Source organism: Nelumbo lutea, chromosome 5 (assembly GCF_056320005.1).
Source record: "Nelumbo lutea isolate HS-2025 chromosome 5, American lotus-T2T, whole genome shotgun sequence".
Lineage (NCBI taxonomy): Eukaryota > Viridiplantae > Streptophyta > Magnoliopsida > Proteales > Nelumbonaceae > Nelumbo > Nelumbo lutea.
This window is the reverse complement of record NC_142688.1, coordinates 37,831,179-37,843,716: the sequence shown is the minus strand read 5'-3', so window position 1 is coordinate 37,843,716 and position 12,538 is coordinate 37,831,179.

Below are 12,538 nucleotides of genomic sequence, written 5' to 3'. Positions count from 1 at the left end.
TGCGCAAGTCTTCGCGTCCCATTTCGTTACTATTAGCGATGTCTACGAACTGAAGAAAGTCTCCTCAGCATAGTGCAGAGAGAGAGAGTCCATCCGAAATTACATCAAGCGGTTCAGCGATGCTTGTATGCAGATACCGCACCTGGACCCTACCGTGTGCCTTGCAACAACCAAGAATGGTGGTCGTCAACCAACCAACGACCATAACTGAATTCCTTAAGCTCGCAGACACGTTTATAGACACTAAGGAAGAGATCAACCAGAATGGTGAAAGTTCGCCCGAAAAGAGGAAGAGGGAAGGAGAGCCTTTCACTCAAGGGGACAGCCAAAAGAAAAAGGATGCAGCTCGGGGGGCAAAGCAAGATCAGTCATTCTGAGCTCCTGCAGCGGACCGAACTGATTACACCCCACTGAACATGAAGCAGGCCGAAATCCTGATGACGATCAAGGACGCTCCGTATGTGAAATGACCACCCCACTTGAGGGGAAATCCCAATGAGAGAAACAAGAATCTATATTGTAGCTTTCACAAAGATCACGGTCATAGTACCAAAAATTGTAAAACTCTCAGCGACAAGATTGAAGAACTCACCAATCACGAATATTTAAGGAACTTTGTACAAAACAACAACAATAATAATAAAACAAGTCGGCAAGGGGAGCACGGTAAGGATGCTCCCGAGTCCAGCAGCAGGCCGGCCGAGCAGTCACAGAGGCAGCCTTCGGAAGAGAGGCCGGTCCGGGGCACAATCCACGTTATAGTGGGAGGATCGATCATCACGGGTTGCACTTCAGCAGCAACTCGGACGTCAGTTCGTGAAGCCGCCCAGGAAGAATGGAATCCTCTGAAGCGGCCGAGGACAGAAGAGCCAATTTTCTTCACAGAAGATGACGTGCAAGGGGTCCACTACCCCCACGATGACGCACTTGTGATAAAGTTGAGGGTCAACGACTTCGAGGTTAGGCACGTACTCGTCAACTCGGGCAGCTCGACAAATATCCTCTTCAAAGCTACGTTCGACTAGCTCCAGTTGAAGAAAAGTGACATGAAACCTGCAGACACTCCTTTGGTAGGCTTCAGCGGAGAAGAAGTCTAGCCCCTTGGGAAAATAACGGTACCTGTGGAAGTTGGCACATGGCCCTACGTAGTTAGACTCAACCACAACTTCCTGGTGGTCGCGACCCCCTCCTTATACAATGCCATAATAGGTCAGCCGATCACACATATCCTACGGGCGGTGGTCGCCACTTACCATTTGGCGATGATGTTCCCTACAAACTCCAGTGTGGGAGTAGCGCGGGGCGACCAGCTCGAGTCCCGCAAGTGCTATGTCGCCGCCCTAAAGGGAAAGACCATGGTGGCCGACGACCTCAAACTGGAGCGGCCTAAGGAGCAAGGTGAATAACGAGCCGCACCCATGGAAGAGACAGTCGCAGTCCCGACCTCGGCGACAGACCCAGCTCGGATGCTTCAGATTGGCGCTTTCGTCCAGAAACCTCTACGATCCGAACTAGTAAGTTTCTTACTTCAAAATTTAGATTTTTTTGCATGGTCCGCGGCAGAGATGCCCGGCATAGACCCCAACCTTATAACTCACAAGCTAAATACTGATCCTATAGTTAGGCCCGTTAGACAGAAGAAACGTAACCTAGCCCCGGAGCGGTGGAAAGCGGTCGACGAGGAGGTCGAGAAGCTCCTTGCAGCTAACTTCATAAGAGAAGTCCATTACCCGAGCTGGGTAGCCAATCCCGTTCTGGTAAAGAAGGCTAACGGAAAGTGGCGCATGTGCATCGACTACACCGACCTAAACCGAGCCTGCCCGAAAGACTGCTTCCCGCTCCCCAGAATTAACTATTTGGTGGATGCGACCTCAGGCATGAGTTGCTGAGTTTCTTAGATGCCTATTCAGGCTATAACCAAATCTAGATGGACCGGACAGATGAAGAAAAGACTACTTTCGTCATAGAGTTCGGTCTATACTGTTACAAGGTTATGCCCTTTGGGTTGAAAAACGCAGGGGCAACCTTTCAAACACTTGTAAATAAGTTGTTTGCGCCATTAATTGGTAGAAAGGTAGAATGCTATGTAGACGACATGGTGGTCAAAACTAAATTTTCACACGAATTAATACAAGATTTGCATTCTGTTTTTGAAATTTTGTGCAAGTTTAATATGAGACTGAACCCAAACAAGTGTGTTTTCGGCGTGACCTCGGGCAAGTTCCTAGGATACATCGTTAACCAGCGTGGCATTGAGGCCAACCCGGATAATATTAAGGCCATCTTAGATATGAGACCACCCCGGAAGTTGAAGGAGGTTCAGAGGTTAAATGGTCGCATAACCGCCCTGAGCCGCTTCATGTCCAAATCGGTGTACCACTGTCTGTCGTTCTTTAAGGCAATCAAAAGCAAGAGGTTCGAATTGACCCAAGACTTTCAGCTCGCATTTGACAAGCTCAAGAAATACCTCGCTAGTGTGCCGATCTTAACCCGGCCCGAGGAGGGTGATATTCTAGAACTGTACCTCTCGGCAAGCGACGAAGTGGTTAGTTCGGTACTAATAAAAAAAGTAGATCGGATACAACGGCCCATCTATTATGCTAATAAAGTATTGTAGGGAGCAGAGACCAAATACCCAGAGATAGAAAAGCTAGCGTACGCATTAGTAATTACAGCTCGAAAGCTCCGCCCGTACTTCCAATCTCACACTGTTATTATCCTCACCGACAAACCTTTGAGGCAAGTCTTACTCAAGCCCGAGGTCTCTGGTCGGTTGACGAAGTGGGTCGTCGAGTTCAGTGAACATGACCTCCAGTACAAGCTGTGAACTACCATTAAGGCCCAAGCCTTGGAAGATTTCATCGTCGAGTGCACGTTCGGCTCCCAAGTTCCCAGGCCTGTTGAGCATGAGGCTCCCAGCTCGGGTGAGCCCGAAGCTCCCAAGATGGTCGAGTTCGAGCCTCGTGAGGTAGCAGCCAGTGTAGCATCTCTCCTAGTTCAGCCAAGCGCGAGCTGGGATGAGGAGCCATGGATCCTTCACGTGGATGGCTCCTTAAACCAACAGGGCAGTGGAGCCGGAATGGTTCTAGATGGCCCAAGTGGCACGAAATTGGAGTACGCGCGATGCTTTGAGTTCGTGGCATCCAACAACGAAGCAGAGTACGGAGCGTTGATAGCATGACTAGCTCTAGTCAGAGAAGTAAAAGCCAAGCACATCGTTATCTGCAGCGACTCCCAACTCGTGGTCAACCAGGTCACCGACGAGTACGAAGCTCACGAGCTAACCATGATCGCCTACTTAGCCAAAGTTAGAGAGGCCCTGCTCAATTTCCAATCACACTTTATAAGGCAAATCCCAAGGTCAGAGAATGCTAAGGCCGACGCCCTGTCCAGATTAGCCAGCGCCAGCGACATCACCATCAGAACCGTGGTGGATTGACCCGCTCGCGAGCTTCCTGCTACACGGGACCCTCCCTGCAGATTGCAATGAAACTAAAAGGGTGCAGCGCCAGGTAGCCAAATATGTCATGATAGACGAACGGTTGTACCGGAGATCCTACATGTTCCCCCATCTACGTTGCTTGCGACCTAACGAAGCCGAGCTCGTACTCCACGACACTCATGAGGGGTTGTGCGGTGGGCACTTGGGGGGTAGGGCCCTCGCTCAGAAAGCACGTCGACAGGGGTATTATTGGCCAACAATGAACGCAGATGCTATTGAGCTCGTTAGAAAATGTGACAAATGCCAGAGGCACGCCAAAATTCACTACCAACCCGTTATCGACCTCAAATATCTCACCAACTCATGGCCTTTTGCACAATGGAGTATCGATCTACTCGGGCCATTCCCACCAGCAACGGGCGGGAGGAAGTTCACCAAGTGGGTAGACGTTGAACCCCTTGTAACGATCACAGCCCGAAACGTTCAAAACTTATTTTGGAAGAACATCGTATGTCGCTTCAAGTTACCTCGGGTATTGATTTTTGACAACGGCAAGCAGTTCGAGGATATCAAATTCCAAGACTGGTGCCAAGACATGGGAATCCGACAGAATTTTACTTCAGTCGCACACCCTCAAGCAAACGATCAGGCAGAAGTCACAAACAGAGCCATCCTCTACGGATTGAAGGCGCGGCTGGACCGGGCTAAAGTGTTGTGGGCAGATGAGCTACCTAGTGTTCTATGGGCCTATCGGACCACGGAGAAGACCGCCACAGGAGAAACACCCTTCAACCTCACCTACGGGACTGAAGCAGTCATCCCCCTAGAGATCGAAGTCCCTACGTTGCGACTAGAAGCATACAGTGATCAGACAAATGAAGATGAGTTACGTACCAACCTTGATCTACTCGACGAAGTAAGGGACCTCGCGTACATCAGGACCGCAGCCTACCAACAGAGAGTAGCTTGGTACTATAACGCCAGAGTCAAGAAGCGGAGCCTCCGCGTTGGTGACTTGGTCTTTCATAAAGTTATAGTACCTGAGCCCGACGCTGGCAAGTTCGGGTCCAACTGGGAAGGTCCTTATCGAGTGAAATGATGCTTGGGGAAGGAATGTACGAGCTCGAGACCCTCGAAGGGAAACAAGTGTCTCGAGCGTGGAATATTGTCAACTTAAGACAATACTATCTATAAGAATGGAGTAGGCCATGAGCCACTCCCGAAGCCTAAGGGCCAAAATACCAAGCAAACATGACCTCGGCACAACAGGACCTAGTCGCCTCTATGGCATGGGAAGACTCCGAGAGTGGGCCACGAGCCACTCCTCTAGCCTAAGGGGTAGAACACCGAGCTAATGAAAAGACCTCGGCAGCATACAATATCTAGTTGTCTCATTGGCATAAACTAAATGCTTGCAATACCTAAGGCACATGCACATCGGCAAGGAACCCTGTGACGGATAGCCCACCCTTGCATGCAACAAGTTAAACCCGTAAGAGACAACCAATGCCAACTTGACCCAGGTGCAGACAGGTCGGGCATGTACCCTACTATGTCACTCACCTCGGTGTACACAAGGCTACCCCTACTAAGTGTCAGAATACAGTTCGGGACCACGATGGTTGAGGAACCCACACTCCGGGTAATCAACCTAGTAGCCTAACAGTTCAGAGTAAGACAACCACTTCAGCAAGTATTTGGCAAAAAATGTTCTTCATTATATAAGCTCCATTACACTACATAAATACATTCAATACAAAAGAGAGGAAAATTGAGCTCGCTGGCCCAGAATACAAGGAGCGCCTGACTACTTGGGAGGCTCATCGGCATTACTCGGGGTTTCTTCAGGGGTTTCCTTAGAAGAATCAGTCAGATCGGTGGCATCAGCCTCCCCATTGCCGCCATCATCTTCAGAGTCTGGGTCATCTATGGCTTGGCGTGCCATGTCATCTGTGATGTTGAAAGAAGTGAAGGCACTTATATCCATATTGGGGTAGGTATGCCTTATCCACCACCGGCCGAGCTTGAACCCCCTATGATAGGCCTTTGACATTACGTTGTCGAACCTCGAGGACTTGACATAGTTGATGACGGACTGAACCTTGGTCTGTTCCAAAGCATCATGAAAGATTTTCATCTTCTCCTCGATATCGGCCTTGAGAGACTCCACCTCGTGCTCTAAGGCCTCCTTGGTTCCCTTGAGGGTCTACATATCAAGCTACAAAGCCTTCTGGGCCATTTTAAGCCTTTTCACCTCGAGCTTTAGGGCTTCCTGACCAACTCGGAACCTGTTCACCTCAATCTTCAGTCTGTCTCATTCCCGGGCCAGCTCCTCCCTCTCTAGTGCCAAGGTTTCGTTCAGACCTTTCTGGGCAACAACAACACTCTCCAATTGATGGACCTTGTCCTGTGTTGCCTTCAGCTCAGCATGGGCCACATGGGATGACTCCTTAGCAGCCAAAGCGCGCCTCATGTGTTTGTCAGATTGGAAAGTTAAGGCGTACACGGCAGTGTTCGCCTAACAGAAGGAAACTAGTCAGTAAAAAAAAAAAGGGAGAGAGAAGAAGGAGAAAGCAGAGGGGTGAGATAAAGTGTTTGCTCACGAAAAATGAACTTACCACCATGATGTGGGTTGCAGCGCGACCCCCGAGCTGACCTGGGGAGAGTTCGGCCCAACTCATGACTTTTGCATTGATGACGCCTCTCTTGCTTCAGTCGAGGCTGACCTCGAGATCTAAGATGGACTCCTCCTCTTTGGTCCCTGAGTTGGATGCCGATGCGTCTGCAGTATGCTGAGCCGACCCCTCTGTAGCCTCGGCGGCCGCCCCAGTAGAGCTCGGAGCCTCAGCAGTAACCCCGACTGGCTCGTTCTCCAACCCCTCACAGCCTCAGGTCTTTGGGGTGGAAAGTCACCCTCTAGATCTATCACTGGAGGGGCACTGTTGAGCCCGGTCTCAGGGGCAGGAGCCCGGGGATGATCGGGTTCGGAGGGAGCCCTCAATGACTCCACACGGGCCCTTTTGGCAGCCTTCTTGGTAGTCCGCTTCTTCCTCCTCTTCATTTGGTTAAGGAGCCGGGTATCCGTGATTCTCTCTTCTTCGTCCATGGGGCCTACAACAAAGTTGGCGTCAGTAAATCCAAAAACGGCAAGCAGATAAAAACAAAGCGCCAAAAGACAGAAATAAACCTACCCGAGCTCAAACTGGACTGAGCAAGCTTCTCTTCGGTGATGTATTCCCGATGATCGAGCTCAACCTAAGTCCACGAGTGGAAGGCCTTCCACGTCTGCTGGTTGAGGGCGATGCTGGTCGCCTGGGTAGCCACCCTCCAGCTGGTAAGGAAGGGCCATCTTGTGCTGAGCCGGACCACAAAGTAGTCTCGCTTCCAAGTCGGGACCTTGCTCAGGAACTTATGCAGTAGCTTAAAGCCTGGGCGAGGAGATAAGTAGTAGACCTGCCCATGCTCGGGGGGAGCGCTAGAGGCGCTCTTTTTTATCAGTAGTATGGAGCAGAGTATGTCCGCGTCCAAAGAGAACTGCTTTTCATGGCAGAGGGAAATGGTCCCCACTAAATTCCGAATGGAGTTGGGGTGGAGCTGATCCAGCGTGATATTGAAATGCCCTAACACCTCAGGGATAAGGGGGTGAAGAGGGAGACAAAGCCTGCTGATGAGTTGTTCCCTGAAAATCGCGACCTCATCCGGAACGTGCTCCCAGGGGAAATTACTGGTGGGAAGGCTGTAGCTGTACTCAGAAGGAAGGCTGAACTGCTGGATGAGGTCTCGAAGCCTCTCTGGTGTTGGGGTACAGGGACCGAACTGGTCTAGCACCCGACCTTGATGGGAGGTGGACGCCAACTTACCCGAAGCTGCCTGTGCTTCGCGGGCAGGTCGAGCTGGAGAAGGGTCACCATGACCCAAAGTGCCCACCTCGGGTTCATCGAAAAGCTACTCTCACTAGACATAAGGAGGACGAGCTAAGAAAAGAAGAAAGAAAAAGAAAGGAAAGACTCGAAGACTCACCTGAAATAGGCGAAAACGAGTTGAAAAGACCCGAGCTGAAGACCTTAGACCCAAGCTCAAGGCGAAAAATACTTAGCATCGACGAGAATGCCTGAACCACGCTATTTATAGACACAGGGCCCGATGACCAACGGTCAGGATTGGATCAATCCAACGGACCTCAAAGAAACCGGTTGTGGGACTCCCAACACGGATTTAATTTTGTGCATTTTTTTGCGTCCGCGCAGCATAAAGTGCCTGACGTTCGTGCGTGAGTTGCACGAGATTTGGGTTTTTTCTTGTAAAGGATCAAATGCCCAGCCGGTCCAGCCATTGAACCGCCTAGCATGGCAGTGTGAGTAACCGAGCCAAATTTGCTCGGCGAACCGTGAACTCCTCGCATTGGGGCCCCTGTCCCTAGCACGGGGAGTGGGGGGCAATTGATGGAGGACGATTTGGCTCAACCCCATGAACCCAGAACACATGCGCATGACCTGGCTTGGTGAACAGTCCAACCTAGTAGCACGATCTCGACTCGACGCGAAGGAATTGCCAAGTCAAAGACAGTCAACTCGCCGAGGGCTAATACCTCGATGAGTCAGTCCCCCGCCTAACTCAGAGAGCCCGGGCTCTCCCTTAAGGGACGCCAAACTTTTACCCCCTGGGAAGGAGCACCTCGGTACTTCGAGGTAGGGACCCATCTGCCCTGAAGCACCCCAGTTTGTGGCAGCTCGGCGAGCCGCATGAGGGAAGGCAGGAAGATCTCCTACCCAACCACCAAACCAGACAAATCTGGTGACAGCAGCCGTGTCCCTCGTTAGGCAGCGTCGTGCCCGCCACCTTTAGAAGGTGTCCTACACCTGATAGACACGTACACAACAGTGACGGCCCCGCGCGTGCCACCTCAGCCCTACCAATAACGGCTGTGGCAGGTTGGCAATGGCGGTTATACCTACCCTATCAGAGGCCGATGGGGAGAGGTAACAGATTTTTGCTATAAGGAGTTTAGCATCAAAGAGGGGGAGAGATTCATCTTCGGCACGCGTGCTATCCTCACTCTTAGCCTTCATCTTTCTCCTTGCTTCTCCTACCAAGTACTAACTTAATCATCGGAGTGTTCCCGCCGAATAACCCCTCCGAGAATTTTTTTCTTCTTAGATATCTTCCAGAAACCACGTGAGCACTAATTAGGAGTGAGCGGATCACGCTACATCAGTCTTGAAATGAAAATTTTAATGGACATTTTGTTTTCAAATGGAAGAAGGTGCTTTACCTTGAACCCGCCCTCCGCCTAGTTGCCATTCCTAATCACTTCAGTCAAGGACCTCTTATACGAGTCATGACAAGGCACTGTCAGATTTTGATGGGGTTAGAGCAGTTTAATTCAGAGTAAGAAGAGACAATCCTGTGCTCCATTATTCAAACCAAATTCCAATGCCATCTTGCTCATTCGGCCCCCAAGCCTTAAATAGCGAGAGTAAACCATTGGAGCAAATACGTGAATAGAGTTGTACAGGGCTGTCTTGGATCATATCCGGTTCCCGGTTAGATAGGAGAACCAATCCAATCTTAATGGGGTCTGACCCGACAAGACTATATTTTACTTTGACAAGCATTTTTTTTTGAAAGATAAAATAATTATATTATACAGAAAGAATATTTACAAATTCTTTAACCCTAGGGACCAGTAGGATAATCATTTAAGACAAAAAACGATTGGGAGTGAATTTTAGCCATCTGGATACCTTATGGGCAGGATAGTTAAAGTTTCTATTTACATAACAAAAAATCTAACATTATCAGAGTTCAAAATTAAAGTCATTGGCAGGACCAGGGGAGACCAATATTCTTATTTAAGGCCTTCACTAGTTGTTGAGTATTTCTTCATAATTTCAATTTTGAAGTTTTATTGAAGCTTGCATGATCGCAAACAGTTCAACTTGATCAACAGAGGTAGTTTCAGTAGTTCGGCCTCCAATAATCTTTACGCAAGACAAATTTTTAGATAAGATAATAATACCAAAACTAAATAAGGAGTCAGAAATTTTCCCTGCATAAGCAAAGATAATTAAATCAGTAGTATTAGGTATGGAGAGCTGCATCCTATGATTCTAAGGAAGCCATTGAATAGGATATTGAATAGGGTATAAGGCTCTAATGTTTGAGGTATTTTAATTTTCAAATCTGAACCCATAACTTATGTTGTTCATCTAGATACTTCCAATCAATTTTCTTAAGGAGGGCATGATTTTCTAAATTTAAATTGCAATGTCTTACTTTCTCTTCTTCAATCATTATTAATGATAATTTTCAACATACTATATAAAGTTTACAAGTATATTATGAAAAACATGTCATAAAGTGTTATAAGCATTTTTTATATTGATGATGGGAGTTTAACCCCTATCGGGCCAGGTTGTTTTATATCCTATACCTAATCAATGGGTCAATGCCTCAATGGGTTACTAAAATGATGCACATGGGGTCCATTGAGACACTGTGCAGAAGGTGAGATTGGATTTGTTTCTCGTAGAAATCATCTCACACCAACCTTACAGTGCTTTGTAGGCATGTATTGAGAATTCTCGTGCTTGATGTTATCCATAGGAAGATGTTCGTAATACACAGCTAGAATGCACTGTGAGGTTGGTGTGAGGGGCATTTTGTGAGGAGCAAATCTGAATTTGTAGAGGGCCAGCCTTTTTAATCTGAACTAGCGCCCTTATAACCACCTCATTACAATCAGAAGTTAATATGCAGACTATAACTAATCTTACTAATAATTCTAACTCAACTTGCAGATCCAAACCCTATAAATAAAGTCAGGTCGGCTTGGCCAGTTGGCCTGGATCATTGACAGCCCCAGATCAACTGGCTCAAGTTGTGGTTTGGGCCCCTAGATTATGAATTTGGTTTAGCTGAGCGCTATGACTGTTCAACAAGCTGTAGAGCCAATAACAATGTTTCATGTCAATAATAAATTTATGAGTTACATTGTAAAAGGTTTGGTTCAATGTATTTTATTAAATACATTGGTTCCACAGCCTGTTAAACAGCTATCATGTTTAGCTAATCCTTACTCCTCTAATATTACTTGGGTTTAGGCAATTGATGAGAGGAATGGAAATACAGGTGAAGGAATTATGGGCTAAGTTTATGATACAAATCAAATTTAGGTGATGTTTGATAACGCATTTTAATGTCTAACATCCTAAAAAGTAAAAACTTGCTTTTTTTCAAATGTTGGAGGCATTTTACGTGGTCTCACATCTAACCTTTGAACACAGGCATGGACTTACGTTTAACCGATTTCAGACACATTTCAAAGGTGATGAAACCATTAACGTCATTTATTTAATAATAATAATTAAATATTTAATAATATATTTTATTTAATAAACAACTTTTAAATAATGTTTTTATTTAATATTATTTTTGTTGTTTTCAATATTATATATCAATCAATTTTCAGAGATAAAATAATAAATTAAAAATTTTCAGATGTCGGAGAATTTCATCCAACTCAAACCGTCTTATATTTTTGGAGCCTCTAAAACGTAAGAATTCATTTATATTTATTTTCAAATTTTAGAACTAAATAATAACTTTTTTTTTTTTTTTTACTTTTCGTATATCAGATCAAATGCCTCTTATTTGACACATGCGATTAGGCTTATCTTTTCATCCTCATCTTGCATTTTTTTTTCATGGTTTACAGATCAGTCGCTATCATTTAAGTGAAACCATTAGACATTCAATCTTTATCATTTTTCTCAGTTTGGAGACGCAATCTCTTGAATAAGACCCACTTAAAGAGATCTAGATCTCTGTGACGGTTTTGTAATACATTGGGACTTGGGAATATTTTTTTTATGAATTTAACATAACTTTATAAAAGATATTCTTAATGTACGGCTCATATAAGCAGAGATTTTATTTATCCCTATCTAAGCTCTTGTGGTGGGGACATCTGTCACCTCATTCAACACTTAGAGATCTCTTTAGTCTGTTTGAGTTATTTTACCCAATTTTCATGGATAAGTAGATAACTAAGAGAATGGGCTAGTCAGAAGATCACTGTTCACTGGTTTGGTTTTAGTGGTCTCAGCAATTTTTCCATCCTACGGTTCCTATTCACGCCCACCCTCCCCACGAAACCAAATGCTTGTAGATAAAATAGTTGGTTTTTTCTGATACAATCATGGTTAATAGGAACTTTCATTTCTGTACTAATCTACGGTCAGGTTCTGTACACGTTTACAAGGGAAACTGTACAAATCGCCCTTAGCTTGATCGGTAGAACTGTCCTCGTACGATGGCATACTAAATTCAATGTTTTCAAATCGCCGTTAGCTTGATCGGTAGAACTGTCCAATCCGCCGTTCAGTCCGGATTTCGAATCCGATTCAGTCAACACCCACCGGATGGTAAAAAACGTTTGACTTAATCAATAATTATTTGACTCAGTCAGTTTGATCGTTCATCTGTTTAATCGAGTGATCGAGTTGCGGGTTATACGCGGATACGAACTTTCGGATTACATGATTTTTGCACTATGATATTTGATTGTAGTGATTTTTTTTTTGGATAATTTTTCGAGATCTATGTATTTTAAGTGTGCACTTTGCCCCATTATTTTCGCGAAAAAATCTCTTTTTAGGCATTATTTTTAATATTTTTTATAAATAAAAAAATAAAAAACTTAAATTAAATATAAAATAATACATATAATATATTTTTTTATTTTGGATATATATATTCTGACACTGGGCTGAACTGTCATTATCTCCAAGGTTCAAAGTATCAACACGTATTGGCTGATACATATCGTTCCAGGATCCCTCTGATATGCCCTTATAGTAGGTGTATTGAGGGTCTGACCGGTTCAGGGGGTGGAAGATACCTAAACCACCCCCTAAAGCCGATTTTGAAAAAAAAAAGTAAAAAAAGGGTATCGATTCACCCGATACACCTCTACTGGCATATCGAATGTATTGATATTTTGAACCTTGATTCTCCCTATAAATTTCCCCCTCCCCAACTCCCCACTCTAATGGATTGACCACTTGGCCCCATATGACTGTCCATATCTATTCC